We start from the raw sequence: 23,582 nt of genomic DNA, 5'->3' as shown, positions 1-23,582 counted from the left end.
AAAAGACAAATAAACGGATCCGAGACTCCTGGAATTACGTTGAAAAGGGCAATCCACCATCTAGGAGATTTGGAGGCAGACCAGAAGGGAGGCAGTCTAGCGAAATACTTCATGGAGGTTTAGTCGACAGATATGAACTTGTTGCGTTCCTCGGAATACAGTTCTTGATGGGTTATCATCGTTTGCCGGAGCTGTCGATGTATTGGGAAAGGCAGCCGGATACTGGTTACGGCCTTGGAATCGTTCATCAAGCAATGACACGTGAGCGTTTTTAATTCATTTAAAAACACTTGGCTTGCGCTGATCATGGTGAATAAGACAAGGATAAACAGTTGAAGGTGCGAAAGGATCCTATTTATAAGATCCGATCGTTGGTGGACGTACTCAATAAGCAATTTAATGAGTGTCGCCGGCCTCCCAGGTGGCAAAGTATAGACGAATCCATGGTGAAATTTAAAGGTCGATCCATGCTTCGGCAAACGATGAAGGGCAAACCCATCAAAAGCGGCTTCAAAATCTGGAGTCGATGCTGTAGTAGAGGCTACACCTATAATTTTGAGATCTATCATGGAGCTCGAATTGGTGAAACGCTCAAGGATTCCAATTTTACGATGGTGGAAGGAGTAGTTCTTGATCTTTGCAAGCCCTTGGCAAGAACGGACATGTAGTAGCCTTTGATCGCTTCTTCACGAGCATCGCCCTCCTGGACGAACTCGACAAAAGGGGGATCAATGCGGTTGGAACGATTCTTAAAACCAGAGTGGGGCAACCCATTTTTACGGTCAACGAATCGAACCTTCCGCAGGACGAATTTGTGGCCAAGTTTGGCGGTGAACCAGGAACGGGAAGAAAGGGTGTTTTCATCTGGAAGGACACTAAGCCGTTTCGGGTCGCTTCCAACTTCCACGGCTCAGAGGCTGTCAAGGTGCAAAGGAAGCAGCGCGATGGTTCGTTCAGAACAAAGTCTTGTCCAAAGGCTATTGGCGATTACGTCGATAACATGGGCGGTGTAGACACGGAGAACCAGCTGCGTTCCTACTACGAGAGAGACCGCAAATCAAAAAAATGGTGGCACCGTCTCTTTTACTCCCTCATGGAAACATGTATGGTGAATAGCTGGATTACTTACTGCGATTTGGTGGTAAGTTCAGAAATTTTATTGACAGAGTGTCAAGCTTCAATAATTTTCTGTTCAATTTCTTTCCAGACGATGAAAAACAAGAAAGGAAAAACCTTCCTGAAGGACAAAAGATATCTCAGTCTTTTGGAATTCAAGCGAAGCGTGACTACTTCTCTTTTACTTTACGGGCTGAATGATGAGATAGGCCGCAAAGGAGATGCTCCAGAAGCAAGATTAATGAAAGGGATTCCACTTTCGGCAGAGCCCGATGCCAAAAGAAGGAAAGATAGACTGAGCGTGCCAGATGAAATACGCTACAGTCAGGTCGGAATCCATCATCCTATTTTCGTTGATAATAGAGGACGATGCGAATGGGGCCAAGCCACGGCCGAGAGAAGACCCAATGGTTATACGAAGGAATCTCGACCATTCTCTCAGTGCAGTATGTGCAAAATTTGTCTTTGTCTGTCCAAGAAAAGAAACTGCTTTTTGGAATTTCACGATGATCGGATACTCGATCCAACAAAGGCTGCTGCTGAAACGGTACTTGCTGTCGATCCTGAAGAAGAGATCACAGTCCAAACCGTCGAAACGGATCCTTTGGGGATTTATCCTTCATCTGATTCCTCTGATGATTCTGATTTTGACGTGCTTGATAATCATGTAAATGATGGTGTCCTTTTAGATGAAGACGAATGGCTTAAATAAACTATTTTATGTTGTATCAATTTGTTTTTTTAATGAGTTTGGGGATCTGAAAGAGCGGTCACCGGCACGGGCGAAAGCCTGGATTGATATCAACTGAAATAGGAACGGTCGAAAGAAATGGATTCGAAGCGGATGTTGGATGTAGCTGTTTGGAATAAGCGAAAATGAACCAGAAGTGTCCGGTTCAATAGTTTATTCCTTCGTGGACAAGCTCCATTCCTTCCGCCGTTTCAAATTGATACATTTTGATTCCGTTTTTGGCCGAGAAAAATGAGAAAGAGAAAAGACGAAGAATTTCCGAAGTGTCGGATCATTTCTGTTTTCATCTTTCGCGTTCTACTCGCTGAAACCCCTAAGACTTTTAGTGCGAGCCGTCTGACGGGACAAATTTTTTCTAAGTGGCTGCTGTGTGTAACTGTCGGGACATTTTTTTTGTCCCGGCGGACGGCAGTCGCTTGGAAATTTGGCCGTTTTTCGGTGACTGAAGTGCCGGTCGGGACTTTCCTGACGGGACAAAAAACAAAAATGCAAAAAAAGTACAGTAAATAAAAGGAATTTTTTATTTCTTTTTAATTGAGTGGTTTGAGACGTCCTCAGCAATCTGTAATTTTAATTTCAGTCAAGCACGGCCAAAATAACTTTGGCGTGCGAGAGGCGCATGGTGAATGAATACTGTTGTTTTAATTCAATTTCTTCGCCTCATGACTCCTTTAACCAACTGAAGCGTCCAATGAAGAGCGCACACTCGCGATATGGCTTCTTTAACTGATGACTGTTAAATCTACTGAACATTTGCAGCGTAGGGTGCACGCTCATGATGTTCTTCCTCTGTCCGGAGCTACTGTTCCAGGTTCAGGTGTAATCTATATAGATTCCCCTCCGGTGTTTATGGAATTCTTCCCCATCCAGAGCAAGTCATTTCTCAATTCCCTAAAACAACAGTCATTGACGTTTGGCTACAGAAGAAGTCTCTTCGGGGTTATAGCACCTTTTTCAACAACCACAGTCATCATTGATTTCCCCCTTTCTGTTGACTTCCTCCGGATACAGCATTGCGAATATCTTCACATTGTCATAATGTAGATTTCATTTTCACAAGAAACATGATACTTGGCTTTTTAAAAAAACCAAAATGTGCTTTTTTGATAGTCTTTCTAAAAATACATTGTCCTGTTTCCACCCAGGATCGAACTGAGGACCTTCAGCGTGTTAGGCCGACGTGATAACCACTACACTATGGAAACTACAATCCGCTATAGAATTATTCTGGAATGATTACAAAATTCTAACGATCGTCTCCCAACTTCTAACTTTCATCTGCATTTATTTGCAAATATATGACGCCCAACGGGGGGCTCGAACCCCCGACCCTGAGATTAAGTGTCTCATGCTCTACCGACTGAGCTAGCCAGGCTTACTATTGCGCTCTATTCCAATGTAATGAACCAAGTCTTATTGACGACATTTTTTCCTTTCCAGGAAGCGTGAGATAACTTTTACTATGATTGGTTGGTTGTCTGTGTGTAGTTTCCAGATGTCTACTTGTTCTAGTCTAGTTGTCATCAAGATAAGATACATTACAAGTTATTAATTCCATTTCATTTCCTTTTCTCCTACGATTATTTTTTCCTAACGTTATACTGATGCTTCCACTCAGGATCGAACTGAGGACCTTCAGCGTGTGAAGCCGACGTGATAACCTCTACACTATGGAAGCCCCACAATGTTTCTGCAACATTTTATTAGCGTTGGCCACACTAAAAAAAGGTAATGTTTGGTTTGCCTGTTGATCTTGACGAGTGTGTCGTTAATCAACCAGCATGCCTCTGTGGCGCAATTGGCTAGCGCGTTCGGCTGTTAACCGGAAGGCTGGTGGTTCGATCCCACCCAGGGGCGCATGGTGAATGACTACTACTGTTGTTTTAATTCAATTTCTTCGCCTCATGACTCCTTTAACCAACTAAAGCGTCTAATGAAGAGCGCACACTCGCGATATTGCTTCTTTAACTGATGACTGTTAAATCTACTGAACATTTGCAGCGAAGGGTGCACGCACATGATGTTCTTCCACTGTTCGGAGCTACTGTTCCAGGTTCAGGTGTAATCTATATAGATTCCCCTCCGGTGTTTATGGAATTCTTCCCCATCCAGAGCAAGTCATTTCTCATTTCCCTAAAACAACAGTCATTGACGTTTGGCTACAGAAGAAGTCTCTTCGGGGTTATAGCACCTTTTTCAACAACCACAGTCATCATTGATTTCCCGCTTTCTGTTGACTTCCTCCGGATACAGCATTGCGAATATCTTCAAATTGTCATAATGTAGATTTCATTTTCACAAGAAACATGAATGCTTGGCTTTTTCAAAAAACCAAAATGTGCTTTTTTGATAGTCTTTCTAAAAATACATTGTCCTGTTTCCACCCAGGATCGAACTGAGGACCTTCAGCGTGTTAGGCCGACGTGATAACCACTACGCTATGTACGGGCTCGAACCCCCGACCCTGAGATTAAGAGTCTCATGCTCTACCGACTGAGCTAGCCAGGCTTACTATTGCGCTCTATTCCAATGTAATGAACCAAGTCTTATTGACGACATTTTTTCCTTTCCAGGAACCGTGAGATAACTTTTACTATGATTGGTTGGTTGTCTGTGTGTAGTTTCCAGATGTCTACTTGTTCTAGTCTAGTTGTCATCAAGATAAGATACATTACAAGCTATTAATTCCATTTCATTTCCTTTTCTCCTACGATTATTTTTTCCTAACGTTATACTGATGCTTCCACTCAGGATCGAACTGAGGACCTTCAGCGTGTGAAGCCGACGTGATAACCTCTACACTTATTAAAAAGGCAGCAATTAAAAGAGGCAAAGGAACGAGAAGCTGGGAATAAAGAGCCGTCCATCGATACTGATACCGGAGATGAGGCTCAAAATAATGTAGAGGAATCGGTTGCCTCCGAGGAGCCGGTTGAGGAGCCTGGTCAGGAGCTGGCGCCTGAAAGGGAGCCGGTCTTGATCAGGGGCCGGCTGATGAGGAGGAACCAATTGCCGAAAAAGAAAAAGAGACTGCCAACGAAGAACCTCCGGTTAAAGCTAAGTCAGCGGTCAATTTGCGGAAAGTGTCCGTCAGGTTGGAACGCCTGGCTTTTAATCCGGATGGTTCGTCGAAGGCAACAAAAAATAAAGCACAAGATGCTGATCTTGAAGGTGGTTCCTCGCCACCTGAAAAGAGGAGAAGAATGACCCGGTCAACCACCAAGGTAGGGTGCTCTTCTGACGGTCAAGTTACCGACGACGAAGTGACTCGTTACTTCGCTCGAAAAAAAATCGGACTGACCAATGCGAAATTGAGACATCGTGGCCCTCGCAGTTCTAAAGGACATCCATCCATGGCCCCTAAAAAGGTCAATTCAGATGCGGTGAAGCTTAGAATGCAACAAAAGGCCGATGCTAAATTAATCGCACACCATAAAGCCATCAACAAGCATTGGAAGGGAGTAAGCTATTGGACTGATGTGGAAGAAGATTACAAAGAGAATGATGATGAGAATCAGGAGACACAGTTCCGGCAGTATTCCTACGCGTTTACTCCAGAGGAACCTGTGGGCCCCGTATTTTCTAAGTTCCATCCGGGTGATACTCCTCTCCACATCTTTTGGTCTATGCTTGGCGGATTCCAAACTTTTGATCTTTTGCTAGAAAAGACAAATAAACGGATCCGAGACTCCTGGAATTACGTTGAAAAGGGCAATCCACCATCTAGGAGATTTGGAGGCAGACCAGAAGGGAGGCAGTCTAGCGAAATACTTCATGGAGGTTTAGTCGACAGATATGAACTTGTTGCGTTCCTCGGAATACAGTTCTTGATGGGTTATCATCGTTTGCCGGAGCTGTCGATGTATTGGGAAAGGCAGCCGGATACTGGTTACGGCCTTGGAATCGTTCATCAAGCAATGACACGTGAGCGTTTTTAATTCATTTAAAAACACTTGGCTTGCGCTGATCATGGTGAATAAGACAAGGATAAACAGTTGAAGGTGCGAAAGGATCCTATTTATAAGATCCGATCGTTGGTGGACGTACTCAATAAGCAATTTAATGAGTGTCGCCGGCCTCCCAGGTGGCAAAGTATAGACGAATCCATGGTGAAATTTAAAGGTCGATCCATGCTTCGGCAAACGATGAAGGGCAAACCCATCAAAAGCGGCTTCAAAATCTGGAGTCGATGCTGTAGTAGAGGCTACACCTATAATTTTGAGATCTATCATGGAGCTCGAATTGGTGAAACGCTCAAGGATTCCAATTTTACGATGGTGGAAGGAGTAGTTCTTGATCTTTGCAAGCCCTTGGCAAGAACGGACATGTAGTAGCCTTTGATCGCTTCTTCACGAGCATCGCCCTCCTGGACGAACTCGACAAAAGGGGGATCAATGCGGTTGGAACGATTCTTAAAACCAGAGTGGGGCAACCCATTTTTACGGTCAACGAATCGAACCTTCCGCAGGACGAATTTGTGGCCAAGTTTGGCGGTGAACCAGGAACGGGAAGAAAGGGTGTTTTCATCTGGAAGGACACTAAGCCGTTTCGGGTCGCTTCCAACTTCCACGGCTCAGAGGCTGTCAAGGTGCAAAGGAAGCAGCGCGATGGTTCGTTCAGAACAAAGTCTTGTCCAAAGGCTATTGGCGATTACGTCGATAACATGGGCGGTGTAGACACGGAGAACCAGCTGCGTTCCTACTACGAGAGAGACCGCAAATCAAAAAAATGGTGGCACCGTCTCTTTTACTCCCTCATGGAAACATGTATGGTGAATAGCTGGATTACTTACTGCGATTTGGTGGTAAGTTCAGAAATTTTATTGACAGAGTGTCAAGCTTCAATAATTTTCTGTTCAATTTCTTTCCAGACGATGAAAAACAAGAAAGGAAAAACCTTCCTGAAGGACAAAAGATATCTCAGTCTTTTGGAATTCAAGCGAAGCGTGACTACTTCTCTTTTACTTTACGGGCTGAATGATGAGATAGGCCGCAAAGGAGATGCTCCAGAAGCAAGATTAATGAAAGGGATTCCACTTTCGGCAGAGCCCGATGCCAAAAGAAGGAAAGATAGACTGAGCGTGCCAGATGAAATACGCTACAGTCAGGTCGGAATCCATCATCCTATTTTCGTTGATAATAGAGGACGATGCGAATGGGGCCAAGCCACGGCCGAGAGAAGACCCAATGGTTATACGAAGGAATCTCGACCATTCTCTCAGTGCAGTATGTGCAAAATTTGTCTTTGTCTGTCCAAGAAAAGAAACTGCTTTTTGGAATTTCACGATGATCGGATACTCGATCCAACAAAGGCTGCTGCTGAAACGGTACTTGCTGTCGATCCTGAAGAAGAGATCACAGTCCAAACCGTCGAAACGGATCCTTTGGGGATTTATCCTTCATCTGATTCCTCTGATGATTCTGATTTTGACGTGCTTGATAATCATGTAAATGATGGTGTCCTTTTAGATGAAGACGAATGGCTTAAATAAACTATTTTATGTTGTATCAATTTGTTTTTTTAATGAGTTTGGGGATCTGAAAGAGCGGTCACCGGCACGGGCGAAAGCCTGGATTGATATCAACTGAAATAGGAACGGTCGAAAGAAATGGATTCGAAGCGGATGTTGGATGTAGCTGTTTGGAATAAGCGAAAATGAACCAGAAGTGTCCGGTTCAATAGTTTATTCCTTCGTGGACAAGCTCCATTCCTTCCGCCGTTTCAAATTGATACATTTTGATTCCGTTTTTGGCCGAGAAAAATGAGAAAGAGAAAAGACGAAGAATTTCCGAAGTGTCGGATCATTTCTGTTTTCATCTTTCGCGTTCTACTCGCTGAAACCCCTAAGACTTTTAGTGCGAGCCGTCTGACGGGACAAATTTTTTCTAAGTGGCTGCTGTGTGTAACTGTCGGGAAATTTTTTTTGTCCCGGCGGACGGCAGTCGCTTGGAAATTTGGCCGTTTTTCGGTGACTGAAGTGCCGGTCGGGACTTTCCTGACGGGACAAAAAACAAAAATGCAAAAAAAGTACAGTAAATAAAAGGAATTTTTTATTTCTTTTTAATTGAGTGGTTTGAGACGTCCTCAGCAATCTGTAATTTTAATTTCAGTCAAGCACGGCCAAAATAACTTTGGCGTGCGAGAGGCGCATGGTGAATGAATACTGTTGTTTTAATTCAATTTCTTCGCCTCATGACTCCTTTAACCAACTGAAGCGTCCAATGAAGAGCGCACACTCGCGATATGGCTTCTTTAACTGATGACTGTTAAATCTACTGAACATTTGCAGCGTAGGGTGCACGCTCATGATGTTCTTCCTCTGTCCGGAGCTACTGTTCCAGGTTCAGGTGTAATCTATATAGATTCCCCTCCGGTGTTTATGGAATTCTTCCCCATCCAGAGCAAGTCATTTCTCAATTCCCTAAAACAACAGTCATTGACGTTTGGCTACAGAAGAAGTCTCTTCGGGGTTATAGCACCTTTTTCAACAACCACAGTCATCATTGATTTCCCCCTTTCTGTTGACTTCCTCCGGATACAGCATTGCGAATATCTTCACATTGTCATAATGTAGATTTCATTTTCACAAGAAACATGATACTTGGCTTTTTAAAAAAACCAAAATGTGCTTTTTTGATAGTCTTTCTAAAAATACATTGTCCTGTTTCCACCCAGGATCGAACTGAGGACCTTCAGCGTGTTAGGCCGACGTGATAACCACTACACTATGGAAACTACAATCCGCTATAGAATTATTCTGGAATGATTACAAAATTCTAACGATCGTCTCCCAACTTCTAACTTTCATCTGCATTTATTTGCAAATATATGACATGACGCCCAACGGGGGGCTCGAACCCCCGACCCTGAGATTAAGAGTCTCATGCTCTACCGACTGAGCTAGCCAGGCTAACTATTGCGCTCTATTCCAATGTAATGAACCAAGTCTTAATGACGACATTTTTTCCTTTCCAGGAACCGTGAGATAACTTTTGCTATGATTGGTTTGTTGTCTGTGTGTAGTTTCCAGATGTCTTTTTGTTCTAGTCTAGTTGTCGTCTAGATAAGATACATTACAAGTTATTATTTTCATTCCATTTTCTCTTACGATTACTTTTTCCTAACGTTATAGGGATGCTTCCACTCAGGATCGAACTGAGGACCTTCAGCGTGTGAAGCCGACGTGATAACCTCTACACTATGGAAGCCCCACAATGTTTCTGCAACATTTTATTAGCGTTGGCCTTACTAAAAAAAATGTAATGTATCTGCTGAAGGGATCGGATGTTCGATGAGATGATGATGGAATTCCTCATTGCTGTCGCAACGTCTGCTGTCATTTTCGGTCTCATTTCTTTATGGCGACCCTTAATTTCAGCCAGCTTTCGAATGCTTTCTTTTTTCTGGTCAAGATTTCTCGTTTGATCCAGCAGGTTAAAACTGTTATACAATGGAAGGATGAATTGAATTCCATTCAATGAATGCCAGCCAAACAAATGGAACTAACGTTGTTTTGGAACTCGTCTTTCAGCTGTCCCAACCGATATTTATGCAGGTATATGGACTACTTTAACTGTTGGGCCTTATATACCCAATAAATTTAGTGTTAAACATAATTCATAACCTGGGCATCTTGTGAGGACTCTGTTCATTGGTAGCGTATCCAAACGTTCAAATTCCTATGTTCTCAAATTTCGGACGTTCCATGGTGTATGTACAGATTAGTTTAACTAAATTAGAAATCGGCTTAAAGGAACGTTGCGTTCGTTTCTTAGCGTGAAACCAGTTTTTTTTTTTATTTACAATAGAAATACACCAGTGGTATGAATCCAGTGGTATGAATATTAAAAAAACATCTAAAAATAAACTAAAAATTGGTTCTCGACAACAATATCTCAACAGAAGCAGCCTCTTACCTTTCGTGGAAATGTGCTGCAACGAAAATGCTCTGTAAGCCTTTAACTTTTATTACATGTCATTCATATTATAACTACTGCATTTTCTGTATTGCAAAATATAAATAGTGATAGTCGTTTTGAAGCAATAGCTCATCCCTACACTAAAATAACACAACAATCTTACAGATATTTTGTGCCAGAACTTAACTGACCAGATAAGATTGTTTGAGTGTTACATATACTTTATTTTTAATATGCTGGGGACATTACAGCGTCTGTCCACCATATGCAGTTACTACAAGAAACATGTGTTAAGTTTCATGACATCTAGCGTCATTCATGCAAACCAACCTCTCTTTCGTCTACTCACCAAGATCGTCTCTTTGTCGTTCTATAACATTTCAACGTCGTCTATCCTGTCTCTCTGTCTTATCTCATCTTGTATACTTGTTCTTGTTCTCTGGTCCTCAAAAAATGCAGTCATCTCAGGTATTTTGTGGCTGTTAAGCTTTGTCTATTGAATTGAATCTTAACAACATGAACCTAAGAAAGCATCACAGTATTAACTCTTTTGTTTTTTCTTTCAGCCAAAAGATCTATCTACATTGATTATCAGATGCGACCAGTTTCAACAGTGAATATCCAATCAACTATTACAACTAAGCAATTCCATTTTCATGCTGCAACTGAACAGATTTCTGATTGGACCGATTCCACTGTTCAACCCACGGCGAACTTCAGTACTATTGCTGCTACATGCGTTATTCGAAGAAAAAGTTGTTTCTTTTGAACAATCAGTTACAGTTCTTAATAAACTAATCAGTTTTCAATGTTCTCGGTGCTTTCTCGATTATACTAAATTTCACCATTAAGGTATTTCACGTTAATTAGATGATTTGGATATGATACCTAATGCGATATTTGAACTATAAAATTTCAAACAGAGTTGCTGGTTTTTCGAACGATGACTTACTGAATTTTTGTTATTTGTTGCAAATTGAAAGATATAAGAAAGTTGAAATTTCCAATCAATCTGAAGAAATCCCCGATCCTCAATCGAAGAAAAATACATTGAAGTCTTCCAAAAAAAAAGCTTCCCAAGGATCCATTACTCCATAACCTAACGGTTGTGAAAAAACTTCATCATAGAGTGCAGAGTTTTTAAAAAGAGTTGAATAACAAATTGAAACATGTTGTTGGATTAAAAACGATCAATGTCTATAATTCTGAAAAGCGTACGAAATCAGCTTTATAATCATTAATAGAAGTTTTTAAGCAGAAAACGAAAATCATTCTGAAGGACATGAAAAAAAAAGCATTTTTATTGAGCCAAATAGACAATTTGAGACTCCTAAATTAAATTAAAGCAATTTATTATTTATTTAGCTTCTAAATTTCAATAAAACCCCGAAACCATCAAGATATTGTCAATGAATATATTCCCCTGTCGGCACCGTTATATCTCACTGACTGTTTTTCGTGTTACTTCGATAAACATTGCGTTTTTCGTTAACATATTATAGATGTAAACGCTTTGTACTATGAATGGAAATAGTACATTACAGTTGCTGGTACTGTTTTAATTAGATTTCAGTGCATTTTTTACGTAAGAAATATTTTCTACAATATATTCGTTGTTATGTCAATTAGATATACATAGAACGATGTAAAATCTAGATTTTCTTACGTGTTAATTATATACGAAAAAAAGAAACTTGTTAAAAACTCTAGGACAGTTTTGGACCCTGAAAAAATGGGGACTCTGATAAAGTTGGTTATCTGAAAATGTTTTTTAGTTTGGAGAAAATTAAGTGTTCAGTGTTTCATCTTGTCTGAAATAAGTTAGGGAATTTCTTTCATGAAAAACGCACCCTATAGTAGACAGGTTATCTAGATGTCACTTCAATGTAAGAAACGACGGTGCACTGGTTGTGTAACACAACATTACATTTAAAAAAATTAAATTTAACAAAAAAACCAAGCGAATAGGTTACCCTCAAATATGACATTTACTTTACGTAACGCTGTCAACTGGACCAAGGAAGAAGTCCAACTCAGGTTTATCAGAGGGCATAACCTACTTTCCTTTCCCTGCAAAAACACAATTATAAGCTAGACCGGAACAACCAAGAGCGCAGTCAGAATAACAAACGTCAACTTGGCATGACTAAAATTGATTGCGGATGAACTAACAGATCAAGAAAAACGAATTATCTTTGAGGTTGATTTAATGGCCTTTAAATCAATTTTTCTCTGGATACAATCAAGACAGCAGTTTGTGGGTGAAGTCGACTTTGGTGACGTCTCTATGAATGAAGATTACAAACACCTCAACCAACAAAGAATGCGAAGAAGAAATAGATGATAACGATGAGGAACCGGAAGAAACTGGGTCACGAAGATCGTAGGTCACGAAAGAGATGAAGATGGAGGAAACATTAAGAAAAATGCAGCATTCACCCACGACGACTTTGCAGTGAATCCTGGTGGACCACCCGTTCTAGCGAACAGTCTTCTGAACTTCTTCGTAACCGGTTGAACGAAGATATTTTCCGCTCTGGTTGGCTGTTGACAAGTTGCGAGACTAACCGGAAGACATCATAAGTTTTTCCTGTCAATTCACGTTATAAAATTTGAAAGAAAATGGATTTAAAGTTTACAGAATTGTTGGAGATAACGCAAAAGTCAATGTAAAACTGTTTAAGCTTTTGAGAAGAGCAACAGATTGACGAGACTATATAAAGTCACCAATCTGGTGGATCTCACTAGATTTTAGTGTGTATCATTTGATCACAGACGCATTCTTAAAAATGTCAGAAACCAGATGATATACCGCCTCCTGAAATGGAATGGGGAGTTAATTTATTTTTCTTGATATAGGTACTGTTTGCGAACACAATGAATGATGGATTTCTCTATGTAGACTTCACCAGAAGACATGTTGATCCGACAAATTTTGATAGTATGAAAGTTGCATATGCGAGGGATATTTTCAGACCGGAGATTGTTCCAGCATTGCGAAGTATGCATGTTTTCAAGGAATTGAGTTTTTGAGTAAGTAGAACCACTCGTAAATTTCCTTGAATTATTTTGAAAATGATACAACTACCACGACATCTGCAACCTCAGTCAGCATTTTTGGCAGAGGGAAGCCCAAGCAACCATTTTCGGATGAAAGCGACAAACGATTATATGAACTCGACTAGGAAATACCGGATATCCGGCATAAGTGGAATAAACAAAAGAAAAATGCTATGGAATGTTTTACTAAAGAAACACTAGAAGCAAAGACTTCCCGCTCTGCAGCAAACGGTATAAAGTTTCTTCTACATGGTGGACTTCAGTTCGTTCTCACAAGACGTTTCTCCACGGATAACTTCGAATGTTTTTATGTTTCCGTACGGAATTACTGTGGTAGCAATGGTCATCCCGCTATCCGGTCACTGCATGAGTGCGATTGAAAGAATTAATATAACTCGATTGACCATTAGTTGTAATAGGCCTTTGCAAACGAGACTGTTCTAAAGAAAGGAAATGCCCTAATAATGAACAAAGAAAACCTAAATGCACGAAATTAAGGGATAGAGAAATCTTGAATAAAAAGAATGCAGTTAATTTATATTTATTGGGAAGCTTAAATTCTTCCACAGGTTTGTAAATATCTGAATTTCGTTAAATCTAACAAACTATTTTGTAAAATTAGACCATATTCCCTTTTACTAAGGTTTTCCTATCCAGCGATCCCAATTCACATTACTGGTTATGTACTATTTAAGTTTTAAATTGTCAACATGACCATTTCTGCATAGTCTGCAATATTATAAGAATCTTGGTAATTATTCGTTATCAATATGAATTTAACCTTGATCTTTGCAAAGTGACCTTTTTCTTCAGACAGAGGTTGTTTAAAATATCCTGGTGAAGGCTGAAATCTAGAAAGTGAACTTTATTCTTTTTCTTCAGAAGAATATTTCCTCAATCATGGACCACAAGCAAAATCGTTGATGACTTGGTGAAATTCATTGTACCTCGTTTGGCCCAGTGCGAACAAGTGCGATGTGGTGGCAATGGAAAACACGCAGTACCTTCTTGTGTACGACTTTCTACAAAAAAATTTTCTTGGTGTGTTACGAACATAATAAAAGAAATTTCGTGTTCCATTTGATAAAAGCCTGTGTTAAGAAAAGGGAATTTCATGAAACTTCAAAAGTAAAAGCAATTTGTTTTTTTTTTTATTTAATGGAAAGACTTACCGGTTTCACCAGCAATTATACAACGCGGATTATACAGATAGCTGTTCATGAATCAGGACATAATTGAGCATAGGGACCAACTGCATATCCTTCGCTACAAAATGCTGTCAATGTCGGTTTGATCCAGAAAAAAATATTCATCACCATCTAGACGAACAGGAACGAACGGGAACTTTTAAGCGAGCGGTGAAACCAAAAGATTTTCCATAACGTATCTATATATAATAATACAATTAAAACACACATAACTGGTATTAACACACTTTTTTCCGTTTGGTATGTATGGAAGGATATAGCTAACTTTCACCCAGGTAGTACACTATATCATTTAACTATAGTTATGGTGACATATAATTTAATTGAGTAAAATAGGGTCGCAGATTACTCCAGAAAAAAAAAAACAGTTCAAGCCAATCCAACATTATTTCCAAAACAGAACGTGGATTCCTGTAAAATTGCGTTTTGGGCTCTCCAGGATATCATGCCTGCCATCGCCAGAACCCATGTTGAATCAACTATTCTATTTTCCTTGTTGCAAGAGTTTAAGAGTACGGAAAGGGTTGGAGGAATATGGAAGGGAGAGGTGATTCATGCGTCCCTCTTTAAATACTGGAAAGGATCGCTTGTTGAAAATCAAGACAGATCATCCAAAGTGGCCCAAACAATTCCAGCTTTACCTAATCATATAACACTGTTACTTCGCAAAGAAAATCTAATAAATCCACTTACTTCAAAAGAATGATTAAGTATTTTATTTCATTTATCCAATTTACCAGTTAAATATAATACTTTATCTTATGAAATATTGAATAGTTGGATCTACTCCGAAAGCGAAAGCTTGACGCAAAGGATAAAAATCAATTCTTCAGATAAGAATGATGTTTATGAATCAACAGACGAGATTTGCAATTTTGCAGAGCCCTCAGAGGTCCCAAGTGATGGACATGGTGAAATATTACCCAATCCTACACAAGTTTCTTTTCAAGATCTCCCACAGGAAAATTTACAATTTACAGGTTTGTGAACAAAACATATTTATTTGCTTAAATAAAAAATGACTGGTCATGTTGCTTTAGGAGATGACAACTTACAACAGCTTTCTCCTCTGCCTAGCATATTGGGTTTGCTTTATCTGCAATAAAGATTTAGCAGAACCAGGTCCCAAAAAAAGGGGCAAACCACGAAAACTGGCAATAAAGATCACATCAATCTGTTGCATAATCTTCTCACATTGGTAACTTGTTTTATCGTTTCCCTTTCACCTATCAAGGTATTAATAAGTATTTTTAGGTTTCATGTAACATGTAGGGCATTGTTCCTAATTCGGGAAACTTTTTTGGCTATTGCCGTTTCTCATGCTATGGTATAGGCCGAACACCTTCCTAAGTCAGGACACCGATAAAAATATGGGACAAAGATCCGAATGCGGGACAGTCACCAGCGCCATCTACCTTTGGTTGTGCAGTTACAATTACTGTTGTGCAACAATAAAAACAGCTATCAATACAATATCTGAGGTGTAATGGATAGCACCTTGTATAACTGAATTAAAGTTTGTTTATAGTTTGAAATGGCCAAGGTTCGAATCCGACGAGAACACTGGTTTTTAATACCGTGGGCATCCCTCTTAAACTTAATTCTACGCTACTATCAAAAAATTTATTCTATATCAGAGATTTAAAGCATAGGCTATTGTATGAAAGATGCATATATCACAAAAGGCAGACATATGCCAAAAGTCTTAGACTGTTTGTTACAGTCAATAATCAGCCAGGCACAACACACAAGGCCAGGGGAGTATTCTGTAAGTACCGTGTTCCAGGGGTAGCAAATCGGGGGTAGCCAGTCTCGGGTAGCCAGTGTCGGGGTAGCCAGTGTCGGCCGTATGGGTACCCAGTGTGGGGTAGCCAGTGTCGGGGTAGCCAGTGTCGAAAGTAGCAGGTGTCGTTTTCGCATCGGTTAAGAGCCTACAACTTAGATAAAGTATTTACCTAAATCAAGTCGGGTAAAAAACTTATTGAAAGTCGAGTCAAGTATCTTACATTTTTTGGTTCAAAACGAGACTTAAACTTGAGCTGAAAAATTTGGGTTTCCGAAAGAAAACTTGAATTCACTTGCACTTGACTCAAGTCACCGAAAGTCAAGTTTCACACTTAGTCAAGTCAGAGGTTCAGCAGCATTCGACCCCTCAGATTACGTCCACAATGGATATCCCACAGACGTGACATGTTAACGTAGAAACTAGTGACATCAAGAGGGAGATTTTACGTAAGATGGATGACCAAAATGGATATCCAATCGTTTGTTGAAAAATATATCACGGAGAGGACTGCAAAAACATTGTTATTGCATAGGGTTCTCTCGCGCTTCCAAAGACTTTCGGTAGGTATAGTATAGAAAATATCTTATTTACATGACATGAAAATTATATCATTTTCATATTCCCAGTCAAAGATTTGAAAATTATAAATATTCTTTATGAAAGAACCCAAAAATGCCAATACTTTGTAGTTGTGGTTGCACTAAAGGTGGAAAACGCCTGTCCAAGATGGCAACCTTGAACCACTATAGAAAACGATAACACCACAACTTACTACTCTGCAATCAATGAAATAAAGATTTGCATTCTTTTTTCTTATACCCTGTATGATTAGTAAAGACAACAACTCTAGACAATTTTAGCTAAAGATTTCTTCCCGTTATCTGATGAGATCATTTTCACATCCCAATTCCTCCATCCCAAAATTCCTTTAAATTCTTTATTTAACTGAAGAAATGCACACATTGTTCAAATAAATCAAAATAAATCAAGTGCCAATTTTTTTGCCTACTTACAAATGGCTGAAACCGAAGCAGGGGACACACACTTTTAACAATGTCCTGGACAACTGTAAAAAGAACACATTCTGCGAATTGTTTACGACGGCCACCAAAAGTTTCCGATTTCCCGATTTAAAAAAGTGATAAACTCCATCATTTTGTTCACATTTTCTTCGTAAGAAACTTAATCCACTAAAAAATCCAGAAAAAAGTGAGTAACATGCACTACCTATGGCAGTATATTATTACATTGTTCATCAGCTACTGTCGTTCTTCTTCCATGGCCATCGGCATTAACCTTAATATCTTGGTGTTGCGAGGGACGACCCTCTGTAGTACTTTTGTAAAATCAGTTTTCACGACGTTTACTTCCCAAATAAGCAGATATCTTTTGACAGATATTCTCGAAAAAAGAGATAAATTAATGAAATTCTGAATAATGAAATTTCCAAATGTAAATTTACCTGGAAACCAACTTTGCTTTCCTGCTGGAAAATGTAATTACGTAAGTTCTTCGCGTGTTTTTCTAACACATCCTAGTGAAATTTGGGATCTTCCACTTCCCCTATGTATCAAGGCCAACAGCCAGTCTTTTGTTGCATATTTGTGAAGTAGGGGTTTCATTTTGCACAAGATAAAATTTTCTCCAATATCTAAATCAGATTCCAGGAATCCTTGTGGACTAGAGACTTGAGACTCAGTTTTCTCCAAGACACAGTATCACATAATAGTCAGTTAATGACATTACTGGACTTGGAGTATTTTCAACTGGATTACGTAGACATACATCAACATAAATTAGAAGTAAACGTATGCTGATTTTTTACATGTGCCCACCACAATTAATTTTTGTTATTCGATCAACTGCCTTTATTTTGGGTTTGATTATTTGTTTTGTTTTCTGAGTGTTACGCTCAGTCACTTCTTCGACACCCTTTAGATCACCTTAATGACGATTTTTGATGTTTTACCCCCTGGTAGCAACTGAATTTTTTGGGCTTGTTGGCATAGATTTGACCAAACAAATAATGTTTGCTTTATTACTCATTCCTTTAGCATCATCAGCCAAGATTTGAGTGCCCAATTCCATTTCAGAATTATTCTTATAATTTTTTGTGGAAAAGCATATGTTTAAAGAGTAGTGGGATAAGACATTATTGTTTTCAATGGCATCCAAAGAGTTTCCAGTGGATGCATCAGAGGTTTAATCCGCCATTTTCAATGTTGAAAATTCGATTGGATGTGGATGTGGATCTCGATGTGGCAACTGTCAATTCAATGGGCGTGATGACGCGACAAGTTGGCTTGACAACGATTACGTTTGTTAAGCCACGTACAATTTAGAGTTCGTTAACTATTATTCCTAAAACAATTATTATATTGATTGAAATAATAACTCCGCTATCCCCCCCCCGCCAATCATATTCGGAAAACGGACAGAAAATAAGGTTCTTTCTGCTGCTGCCGCTGCTTGTTCGGTTACTTATCACCGTGCTACTTCTGGTTGAATGATTGCCGCTGACGGCCAAGAAGACACGCCATTTACAACACGAAAAGTTATTGAAAAAACTGCACACCATAAAATGATTCTATTAGATTAATTACCAGGTTGAGGTTGCCTTGCATACATGAGGTTACTATTCTGGGAGAGACATGCAGTCATGGTTCAGCTGGTGGCGTACTGGTATTCGGTGGTTCATCAACCGGTCTCTGCCACCGTTGTTGGGATTGGGGAGAGCCATCAGCTGGCCATCAGCAAAGAAATTAAGACCTGCAGCGGACCGAGGTGAAGGCATGGCTACGCCTGCAGTGCCGTTCGTTAAGAATCATACCAGGCCTTGGACTCGTTATCGATTCAGGCACACTGGTCGATAGCTGTGTTTAGTGGTTATGAGGTCCTTGCGATCTAACATTGCCTGAAAAAAAGTAAGAAAATGGTACTCAGAAATGGGATCTGATGCAGGTTCGGTTGCATATTCATTAGCGGCATATCCAATCCCAAATTGGCTCTGATTCATCATAGAACCACCAACTGATCCATTTTGCCGCCCAAAACTAAAACCACGGAGCCCAGTGTTTTGAATCAAATCAAATCCCTGGACTTACTGTACTGCTGTCTGGGATCGATTGTTGCTTTTTTTTATTGACGGTCACCGTCTGGAGCAGTTGGGTTCGCTCTGCAGACGCGGAGGTAATGGATCGACACTTGGGCATGAAGAGTAGAACTCGCCTGACGACTTATTTGTACGGTTAATGAACAGTTCTAGACTGAAGGCTTTTGTCAATCAGTTACTGAAAACTGAGGATGGATCCATGGGGCAAACGGGTACCCTAGATGGGGTGGAGAAATGATGACGAGTACGTCTGCCGGAAGTTCAATGTGCATCGGAAGAGCTCCAGGATCAAGTGGGACCAATAGGGTCCTGTTAGGATCTAATCAAAGACAATTTTAATTGAATTATTTTGTACTCATTTCTATACCCCAAGGAAAGAGATACTGGAAGGTGTCATAGCCGCAATTGATACTCAAGTGGCAAATTAATTTTTTGTTGTTGTTAGCAGCAGTTCCAAGCATTATTAATAAAAATACAAGAAGAAATACCTCAAACTTGAAATCTCTTGTAAATTCAAATTCTAAAAGGAACACGAAATAAAGTATAAAATATAAGACCCCTGTTAACCATTTAGCTGACAATTACATTATAATTTTAGGATTATTGAACAATTAATAAAGCTTGAATTCCTTCTCTGAAAAATATACATCAGTGTAAACTCTGGTTATTGAAACAACCCGGATATTATTGCGATTGGAAAATAATCGAAATTTCACTGCCAGCTAACGGCGAACGATCTACATAGACCTCGGTATGTTCTTTATTAAGCAAAAGTTAAAACAATATAAAACATCTTATGTTTAATTGATATTCACTAGCCCAAATTCTTTATCATTCTGCAGTTTACGACTCGCGTTACGTCGTTACTGCCCGACGGTAGTGGTTCCGTACCATCATCCATCCCACTTTTAGAAAATCCCCGTTCTTTGCTGTGATTACTGGTCTGAATGCATAAGAAAGAAGAGAAAGAAGAGTACAAATAGGAAAGCAATCAAAACAACCTGGTTATACAATGCCAGGATACAATTTATGTTGACAATATAATTCAATGGACTTTCCAACCAAGTTTGAATTTTACAATATTAATAATACAATTTTTAAATTTTTTGCCTTGATAAGCATTCCTTGACTAATATTCCTTTACTTGATCTCATCTAAAACTATTAATGTTTCTTACTGATGAATCAATTTTATAAATGAAGGCAGCCAATTTAATGTTGTTTGCATAAATCTCTGTAACAGGGGCTACCGAGTAACTCCATTTAGGAAAATATTTTTTTCAGACATTTTACAACGTTTTTACAACGGCCCAATATAAAAAAAGAAAATATTTGGCCTGAATGACTTTCTAGTCCGGATTCCATGCCCAATTTTTGCGACGTTCAGGCCACCCCCCCCCCCCCAAAGAAAAAGTGGGCCTGAAAGACGTGGGCCTGAATGACTGGGCCTGAACGTCGCACACCCTTAAAAAGGGTACATTTATGTATATCTGTGCACATTTTATCGATTTGAAAAATGTAATCTATTTAATTTTTTTCCCCTGGCTGCAAATGTACAATTCAATTGTTTATGTTGTAATCAGAATAACAAGCAGTCGTTCCGTAATTTTTTCCAGTAAAAAACCTCGAATACGAAGAAACAGATATGCAGATAATAATTGGCCATTGATAACCAATTGCCCCCAGCTTGTCGCATGTCTAACGTAAGTCTCATTTGGTTTCATTTCAACTTCAAATAAGACTCACGGAACCTAAGTCCTCCTCCCAGCTCTTCTATTTTTGCTCCCATTGCTTCCTTGACGATATTTGTAATACCATCCCTTTTCGGTGAGCCGAGATAGAGCCGAGCTAGGGAGTGTTTTAGGCAAAGGAAGGATTACTATTCCTGATTAGCGAAGACAATTGATATTGATAGTAGTTTGAGGTTTTCATACACAGAATGGCTATACGGAAACTTTCAGCACCAAAATGCTTTCCACCTACTACCGCATTATTTAATTGACAATGTTTTCTATAAGTGGTCATAATCCGGAATAACTTCGATAATAGACACTCACAATTGCATTATTTCTTATCCGAAGGCATTCTGTAAAATAGGCCTGTTTGTGATAACCTTTTTGGGACTCACGAGTCACAGCTGTTAACTATGCATTTTGAAGCCATAATTACTACTAAAGAATTGGTATTTCGTTTATTTTTTAACAGTAAAAGTATTTAAAGTATTTTTTATAATTACGCGTCTTGCTCATTTCGGGGTAGGAAAAACAATTTGAAACCAGGGAAGAAAAGAAGCAAAAAAAGAAACAAGTTGTTTTTAGCTTGATTTAAGAAGAGTAACAATTCGAAAATTTTGATAATGAGTTGATCATATTAAAAAATAGATGCTTATTTCAACTGACCGCTTGCAGACACTAACTAGTAGGAGCTTAGGCCGTTTAGTATATACCTGGTATACGACTCAAGTGAATTTTTCCCGTTCTTCTGAAAGTGAAATAGAAATATATTTTAAAATATTGTAAGGTTTGTTCTGTGCCTTACTTTACTCGTATGAAATTGGTGCACGAATTTGGATTGAGGATTACTATAATGTATTTCAGTAACGACGGGATAGTAGAGAAGAAGTATCAAGACACAAGTTACTACTGAATACTTAAGAGGGATTGCCAGTGTGGTCTTGCTCGAACGAGCCAGCCCTGCTGGAGGAAAACACGGGAGTTTTTATACTGCCGAATGGCGGAAGTTGGCACGTCGGAATTTGAACTTGTGTCGAAATCGTGGTTTTGGTAATTGAGATTTTACTTATGTCGGCATTGCGGTGTTGGGAAGTTGTGACGGTTTATTAATTTGAAAAGTAACTTGGTTGTAGTACACGCCATAATCTTAAAAAGAAAAATTTTTACCTCCAAAACTGTTTACGTTGCTTTTGTTCTCAAAGATAGTAAGAAGGTTTAAAAAACAGAATTTCAAATATAAAGAGACCCGTATTAACGGAGGAATCTGCAAAACAGCTTAAAGAACCGGATATAAAATTTAATTTCATCATTTTCTGCTTCGATTCTGTTCATATTCTATCAGCAGAAGTGATCTCCATGCTTATCTTGGAACAAAACCATATGCTTGCAATAGCTTTTTTGGTTTGAAGTCTGCTAGAAGTGATTTTTGATCTTTTTTTAATGCCATTTAAACCGATGGGGTCAATTGATGAAACAATTTTGCAAAGAAATTTACGTTACGCAAATAAAGCCCTTACCAAAAATTACAGTTCCGTTTTCGAAAAGCCAAGGATTGTTGCAGGATCAATTTTAATATAATAAATATTTTTATTTAGTTTAACAAACTCGTTGAAATTCAATAAAAATAAAGTTTAAAGATTGAGGTGTGCAGACCCAGCAAAAACCAGAGCAAAATAATATCTCCATCCTCTTAAATGAAAATCAGCAACTGCTTTCACTAATTCAAAGTCTAAACCCCCAGAACAAGAGCAAACATCGCCATTCTTCAAAAGGAAATCGGCAATTGCTTCCACCAATTCAAGGGCCAATCCCCCGGTCAGGACAAGAGCAAAACATCGCCATGGTTCAAGAGGAAAATCGGAAACTGCGTGCAAAATTGAAAGGTATACTACTTTGTGTAACATGTAAAACTAATTGCAGGACATTTTAGTTAGACAAAACTCGAACAGGATCTGAAAAAGATGTCAATGCACTGGATTTCACATTCATAAGTTTAGGCGTCACAGTTGTATTAAAAAGAGATCTTGCCTATGACCAAGAGATCAAAAAGATCGACAGTCTCCAGGACATTGACTGGAATCTATTTGATCACTTGGTCATTGCTATAATGTCACATAGACGCTTTAAACACGCTTTAGATTTTTAACTGCCGATAGCGGCGAAAAAGACATAAACGATATTTGTTCAGAATTTTCTGGCAAAAAATTCCCTGGGCTGTGATGGAAACCAAAAATTGTTTTCCTCGACGTCTGTTGAAGAGAGCGTCTTAATGAGAGTAATTTTTTAAACATTGGACATTTGAAAATTATATTGAACGTTTTATTCACCGTTTTAAACAGTTATGTATACTGTGGCTCAGCCACTCCACCGTTTATCGCTTCCAAACCACCAAGTAGAAGCGGGGTGAATCAGGACGTGGTTGTACGCAGCGCCTTTCCCACCACATCAGCATTTTTCCTGGCATGGGCGTGTCAACCCAAGGAACTTCAGGCAATTAGGAATGGGGACTCTGGTAAGAGCTTAGCAGAACAGTAAACCGCGATTTCTTTAATTTAAGTTTATTGTTGCAATCTGTGTTAGGGTTTTATTTTTGGCATAGGTTCATTATTCATCCAGTCAATGTGCAGAGTTGTTGATAAACAATACAAGAAGAAGCAATTTACTGAGCTGATGACTTCCGTGAACCGCCTTCTCAGTTCCTCTATTGTTTCGCATCGTAACCAGCTGCAGATGCCTGTTTTTTATTGTAGTCTTACTCTTAAGTAAGTAATCTCAATAGAATTCCATATACTTTATAAACACTATCTATTTGGTCGTATTATCTTTTAGAAACAGAATTTTTTTAGAGTTCAGCAAAAAGCTTGTTAAGAGCTGGTCGGGTGGTGGTCGTGGTTTGTA

General features: G+C 39.3%; 2 long non-coding RNA genes and 7 other non-coding genes across 9 annotated transcripts; 1 reads left to right on the top strand and 8 right to left on the bottom strand.

The window, feature by feature from the left end:
• Positions 1–315: 315 nt before the first annotated feature.
• Positions 316–1,360, bottom strand: LOC124190132. The gene is made up of 3 exons (XR_006872851.1): positions 1,302–1,360; positions 1,130–1,237; positions 316–1,038 (listed from the first exon to the last, which is right to left on the bottom strand). It is a non-coding gene; the product is annotated as an uncharacterized LOC124190132 (long non-coding RNA).
• A 1,639-nt stretch (positions 1,361–2,999) lies between these two features.
• Trnav-aac lies at positions 3,000–3,072 on the bottom strand. Its single transcript has one exon. It is a non-coding gene; the product is annotated as a tRNA-Val (tRNA).
• Positions 3,073–3,169: 97 nt separating this feature from the next.
• Trnak-cuu lies at positions 3,170–3,242 on the bottom strand. Its single transcript has one exon. It is a non-coding gene; the product is annotated as a tRNA-Lys (tRNA).
• Positions 3,243–3,472: 230 nt separating this feature from the next.
• Trnav-cac lies at positions 3,473–3,545 on the bottom strand. Its single transcript has one exon. It is a non-coding gene; the product is annotated as a tRNA-Val (tRNA).
• Positions 3,546–3,650: 105 nt separating this feature from the next.
• Trnan-guu lies at positions 3,651–3,724 on the top strand. Its single transcript has one exon. It is a non-coding gene; the product is annotated as a tRNA-Asn (tRNA).
• Positions 3,725–5,845: 2,121 nt separating this feature from the next.
• On the bottom strand, positions 5,846–6,890 carry LOC124190130. The gene is made up of 3 exons (XR_006872849.1): positions 6,832–6,890; positions 6,660–6,767; positions 5,846–6,568 (listed from the first exon to the last, which is right to left on the bottom strand). It is a non-coding gene; the product is annotated as an uncharacterized LOC124190130 (long non-coding RNA).
• A 1,639-nt stretch (positions 6,891–8,529) lies between these two features.
• Trnav-aac lies at positions 8,530–8,602 on the bottom strand. The gene has a single exon. It is a non-coding gene; the product is annotated as a tRNA-Val (tRNA).
• Positions 8,603–8,704: 102 nt separating this feature from the next.
• Trnak-cuu lies at positions 8,705–8,777 on the bottom strand. The gene has a single exon. It is a non-coding gene; the product is annotated as a tRNA-Lys (tRNA).
• Positions 8,778–9,002: 225 nt separating this feature from the next.
• Positions 9,003–9,075, bottom strand: Trnav-cac. Its single transcript has one exon. It is a non-coding gene; the product is annotated as a tRNA-Val (tRNA).
• Between the last annotated feature and the right edge of the window lie 14,507 nt (positions 9,076–23,582).

The sequence above is a fragment of the Daphnia pulex genome, chromosome 3, assembly GCF_021134715.1.
Source record: "Daphnia pulex isolate KAP4 chromosome 3, ASM2113471v1".
NCBI lineage: Eukaryota > Metazoa > Arthropoda > Branchiopoda > Diplostraca > Daphniidae > Daphnia > Daphnia pulex.
The sequence above is the reverse complement of the archived record's forward strand: the minus strand, read 5'-3'. Positions and strand labels throughout refer to the sequence as shown.